General features: G+C 38.2%; 1 non-coding gene across 1 annotated transcript; it reads right to left on the reverse strand.

The window, feature by feature from the left end:
* Positions 1-3,542: 3,542 nt before the first annotated feature.
* LOC140857637 (small nucleolar RNA R71) lies at positions 3,543-3,649 on the reverse strand. Its single transcript, XR_012141129.1, has one exon. It is a non-coding gene; the product is annotated as a small nucleolar RNA R71 (small nucleolar RNA).
* Between the last annotated feature and the right edge of the window lie 2,499 nt (positions 3,650-6,148).

The raw sequence follows: 6,148 nt of genomic DNA on the forward strand, positions 1-6,148 counted from the left end.
AAAAATAGCAAATAGGTCCCCGAGAAAGCTAAACGAACAGAATACAAAGAAAAAGGATGGGAAAACATCAGGAAGTTTCGGAACTGACCTAGATTGACCCCAGGAGTGCAGGGAGATGGCAAGGATGATGGAGGTCGACCTGGAGGATGCCTAAGGTCGTGAAGGATGCTAGAGGAAGTTGGAGCTCTCAGGGAAGAAGAGGGGAATCGAGGGATTCTCTCGAGCAAGGTGGAACCCTCGAAGGAGGAGAACGTATTTAAATAGACCCTGGGATCCGGCGCAATAATGATTGCGGATCTCCTCTGGTCGGCCTACACTCGCCGCGTGTCTCACTCACCTCGACAGATTGTTGAAAATGGCTGGCAGCTAACAGAGTCATTATTATGTCGTACCTAGAGCCATACCCCGATGAGAATTCCAAAAAGAAGAAACCTTTTCCGAAAAGGCTCCAGTACCAGTGATTTATGTCACAAATTGACATAAAAAGTATCAATTAATATCTAAATTATCTAACTTTATTAGGAAATTGATACTTGTTATTATATTTTGCAGAAGAAGAGGTCATCAATAGAAAGAACAAAGAAAGAGGATTCCAATGGTGCAAATTTTACGCAAAACGGAGTTAAATTGACCTAGGAATTGAAGAATGAAGAAAGAAGACTCAATTGGGTCAAACCCGAGTCAAATCAGGTCAAAATTGATCAAAAAATCAACTGATTTGGTGATCTGGTTAGCCGCCTGATCCACAGCAACAGGTGCCTGGACCATGGACCTATCGGCGCACCATAAACCAGCCAATCAGCGAGTCTCGGCTCACCGCAACGCATCGTGAACCCGATCCACGCGCGCGGTCTAGGGCTCATGAGGAGAGAGAAGAAGGTCCGAAGGGCAATCTGGTAACTTCACATCACTCGATGGTCCGATCTTCTTTGATCAAGATCCAATGCTCCATATTTTTACGCCATCGGACGGCCACCATCGCAGCCGGTCAAGATCCAACCGTAATCAAAGCAATTGCAAGAATCAATAAACACTAGGACAACACGGGATCCTTCTGCAGCGCGATCCAACGGCAGCGCTTCACCCAGATCGTGATCCGATGGCCTAGAATCACTTCCGACTTGATTTATTAGATGAATTGGGTCCTTTAGATGAAGATCGGACGGCTGAAATAATTTCTAGAGTTTCGTGATGGATTTAAGTATTTTTTTTGCGAGATTTGAGCTCCTAAACCCCTCTAACAGCCCTCTAAAACCTTTTAATCCCACATCTAAAGTTTTGAAAATCTTATAACCCCCAAATGCCTATAAAAAGCCCCCAAAGACCCTTGTAAAGGGGATTCTGGCCTTTCGATCAAGCTTGTAACCCTAGATAGTGGGGTTTTTAGCTTTCTTCTCAAGCCTCGAGCTTTGAGATTTTTGTAATAATTTTTTTTTTATATAAAATCTTATTTTTATGTAATTTTATCTCTTTACATTATGCAATTTATTTTTCTTGCAATTAGGATAGTTTAATTTATGCAATTTAATTTTATGCAATTAGGATAGTTTAATTTATGAAATTAGGGTAGTTTATTTTTTTGCATTTAAATTTTGCAAGTAGATTTAGATCATGTCTAGCTAAGCATCTCTTCTAGGGTTTGCGATGAAGCTAGATCATGAGTAGGGGTTTTACATAGGGTTCTTTCTTTTTCTTAGGGTTTCTTTTTCTTCCTCTTTTGTCAAGAATTTTTGATGAACTACAGTTGGGTCAGAGTCCCTTCATAGTTCATACTTGATTCAGTGCATAGGAGGAGAAAACCCTAAGGGATCCTAGTTACTACTCCCCTGTAAAGAATCTTGATGGGTTATCGTTGGACTTTAGTCCCTTCATAATCTATGCTTGGGAAAGACAAGAGGAGTAGTCGTTAGGATCAATAAGAAAAATTCTAGGTAGAATTCCCTAATCTAGATCTAGTGGATTCAAAAACCCTAGATCCTTAATCTTATTGTCTTTAGCAAACAACTTTCGATTTTCGATTTTCGTTAAAGCTCGCTTGAGCATAGATTTGAAAATTATTTTTAAACCAAGTCTTTGTGGGATCGACCCGTACTCGCTGGTCGTGCTACTCTGCACATTGTGCGCTTGCGATTTTATTTATAAATTTTAAGATTTGCACATCAAGTTTTTGGCGTCGTTGCCGGAGATTTGGCATTTTAAATTATTTTCAAATATTTATTCTTCGTGCTTTATAACTCTCTTTCTTTTTCCTTTAGATTTCTAGATTTAGTTAGTGATTGCTGGAAAACTCAAGTACGCTTCTAATTTCTTTTTTATTATTTTTAGTTAATTACTTTTCCTTTTAGACCTAATCATTTGAATTTGTTTGAAAAAAAAAAAATATATATATATATAAAATAAAACAAAAGACATTTCATAATCGTGAAGTAAAATATCAAAATAAAAAAAAAAATTCTAAATTAAAATCTTTTACATTCTTGGTCATCTTGTTTATTTGCATTTGCATAATTAATCTAAGGGCATCAACCCATTAACATGATAAGGTGGGGATTTCATTACCCTTCTTTAGCCCAAAAACCATCTCCATCATATTGCATTACCTAGACCTTTAATCTTAAAATCAATTAGACGTCAACCTTAAGGAATTCGAGCTCAATAGGACAAGGAACCCTAAGAGTTCTACCAAGTTTGAGTTATTTGATTAGTTGGTGTCTAGGCAAGTCCCTGAGGGTGGTTTGTTAAATTGGTTCAGTTGCTGGCCTGGCCAACTCGTTTGGTGTCTAAAAAGGCAACGATGAGTGAACCTCCCACCTCTTATACTTACCTGGCTAACTAGTTGATCAATCTCCACTTGGAAGGCTTGAAGGGTCATCTTGGAACAGTTAGGAGCTGTCTAGATTTAGGTTAACCCTAGGATAGATTGAGTTTAATTTATTATTTCACTTGTTTTGAAAAAAAAAAAATTATAAAATTTAAATTAATTTGGTTACTTTTCTTTAGATTTAGGACTCCTTAGGATCTTCTCTTTAGAACTTTTTCTCTTTTCTTTCTTTTTCTTATACATAAAAATTTTATATAAAAAAAATTGTATAAACATCGAGAACCGTACACCTCGTGTGTGGAGAAGAGTATCGGATCGTCTAGTTAGAATTGAGTCAATTCCTGTTGTTCCAATGGCTAAACCAATCCAACCCATGACCCTTAAGGATTTGTGTTATCCAGTTGGCTCCAGCCAACCATCTTGTATCAGGTTGCCACAACCCACAGCTAACAATTTTGAAATCAAACCTCAAATCATAAATATGCTTTCAAAATTCACAGGATTAGAGGATGCTTATATATTTATTAGAGAATTTGAGGAGGTATGTGCAACCATGAAACTGCAATTAACAGAGGATGAGGTCAAACTTAGATTAATCAACTTTGCCCTTAAGGATAATGCTAAGAAGTGGCTTTATAGTCTGCCAATCCATTCTGTCACTACCTGGGAGGGCTTTGTGAGAACATTTTTGAAAAAGTATTTCCCCCATCATAAAACAGCTAGGATTAGGAATGAAATAAATCAATTTTACCAACTAGCTGGTGAATCATTTTGGAAGTACTTTGATCGTTTCAAGAATCTTTTGACCCAATGCCCACACCATGGAATAGAAACTTGGAGACTATGCCAGATCATCTATGAGGGGTTAGATTCAAACTCAAGAACCATGCTAGAGTCCATGTGCCAAGGCCAATTTATGGACAAAGAAACTACTGAAGCTTGGCAATTCTTGGAAGACCTAGCCGAGAAAAATTTACAGTGGGAAACAACTAGGGAACCTGATAAAGCTACACCTTCAAGAGGAGGAATGCATCAAATTCAACCAACCCTAGCATCAGAGGCCAAGATTGCAACCTTAACACGTAGATTGGAAGCCTTAAAATTACAGAGACCAGCCAATGTAAATCAAATATCTTCACCCATGTGTAAAGGGTGCAATGCACCAAACCATGTCTTAGAAGAATGTTCCTACTCGAATGAGTGTGCACAGGTGAATGCCACCTATCAAGGATCATTGAACAATCCTTATGCACCCACATATAACCCAGGTTGGAGGAATCACCCGAATTTATCATGGTCCCAGAATCCTAATGTAGGCAATCCAAATTTCAATCAGCAAAATCTAAGGTCCAACCCAGTGATGAACAACCCGCCATGCTTCCATGATAATGACAAGAAAATTACCTCTTTAGAGAAAAGCCTAGAAGCCATGATAAATAATAACACCCAAGCTATAGCCCGTCTGGAAATGCAAGTAAGTCAGCTGGCTTCGACCATTAGTGAACGAGAACATGGTAGGTTACCTAGCCAACCTGAGCCAAATCCTAGGAACCAAAATGGTCCACGACCCCAACAAGGAAACCAAGTTAATGGTGTAAATGCCATTCATACCTTAAGATCGAAAAAATAAATAGACAATAAGGTAGTTGCACTTGATGATATAGAGGACTCATCTCCGAGTCACCTTCTAAAACTACTATCTTTCAACCTCAAGCACCAGAAACTGAAAATTCACCTAGTCCAGTACTTAAAAGTCCTAGAGCTCCTTTTCCAAACAGACTGAAATCCAATAAATCTGAATATTTAGACAAAATTTTAGAGGTATTTAAACAAGTCCAAGTTAATATTCCTCTTTTAGATATAATCCATCAGGTTCCAACTTATGCCAAATTTTTAAAAGATCTTTGCACTAGGAAAAGGACCACTAATGTACCAAAGAAAGTATTTTTGGCTGCAAGTGTCAGTTCATACCTATCTAGCCATGTGCCAATTAAATATAAGGACCCTGGAGCTCCAACAATTTCTTGTGTTATTGGAGAAACCAATATAAAAAAGGCCTTGCTAGATCTAGGAGCTAGTGTGAATATCCTTCCATATTCGGTGTATGAACAACTAGGATTAGAAAAACTTCAACCTACTGGGATCACATTACAGTTAGCCGATAGATCTCTCAGGATCCCTAAGGGAATGGTCGAGGATGTTCTGATAAAGGTTGAAAATTTTATTTTTCCTGTAGATTTTATTATTTTAGAGACTGAGCCAGTTGTGAATCCTAAAGGACATATACCTGTCATTTTAGGAAGACCATTCTTAGCTACGGCCAATGCTGAAATCAATTGTCGAAATGGTCTAATGAAGTTATCCTTTGGGAATATGACCATTGAGCTTAATGTTTTTAACTTAGAACAGGAATCCTCTTCTCATGCTGATGTCAATGTAGTCCAAGATGGTATTTATGAATCCATTGACATTAGTGATGATGAAGTCGACCTAGAGTCTAACCCCTGGTTAATCCATGAGTCTGAGGATGTCAATGAAATACTTAAAGAAAATCAGATTAATCAAGAATCGATACTTCCTACTGAACCAATCATTGAGATGGTGAAATCATCACCTAAACCATCGATAGAGGAAGCACCCATTTTAGAACTGAAACCCCTCCCAGAACATCTCAAGTATGCATATCTAGGACCCAAAGAAACTTTGCCTGTAATTATTGCATCAGACCTAGATCCCAAGCAAGAGGAGGAGTTAGTGTCAGTTCTAAAAGCAAATCAAGAAGCAATAGGTTGGACCATAGCAGATATCAAAGGAATAAGCCCTTCTATAGTTCAACATAGAATATACTTAGAGGAAGAGGCTAAACCAACAAGAGAAGCCCAAAGAAGGCTTAATCCAGCTATGAAGGATGTAGTTAAAAAGGAGATTCTGAAACTCCTAGATAGTGGAATAATTTATCCTATTTCTGATAGCTCTTGGGTAAGCCCAGTTCAAGTAGTACCCAAAAAATCTGGGGTAACAATGGTCCAAAATGATGCAAACGAACTTATCCCAACTAGGACCCAAACGGGATGGAGGGTCAGTATAGACTATAGAAAGTTGAATGCTGCGACAAGGAAAGATCACTTTTCTTTGTCATTTATTGATCAAATGTTGGAAAGACTAGCCGGACAAGAGTTTTACTATTTTCTTGATAGATACTCCGGTTACAACCAGATCCCCATAGCCGCTGAAGATCAAGAAAAGACTACATTCACCTATCCATTTGGTACTTTTGCCTATAGACAAATGCCCTTTGGACTATGTAATACACCGGCAACCTTCCAG

The sequence above is a fragment of the Elaeis guineensis genome, chromosome 4 (assembly GCF_000442705.2).
Source record: "Elaeis guineensis isolate ETL-2024a chromosome 4, EG11, whole genome shotgun sequence".
Taxonomy (NCBI): Eukaryota; Viridiplantae; Streptophyta; class Magnoliopsida; order Arecales; family Arecaceae; genus Elaeis; species Elaeis guineensis.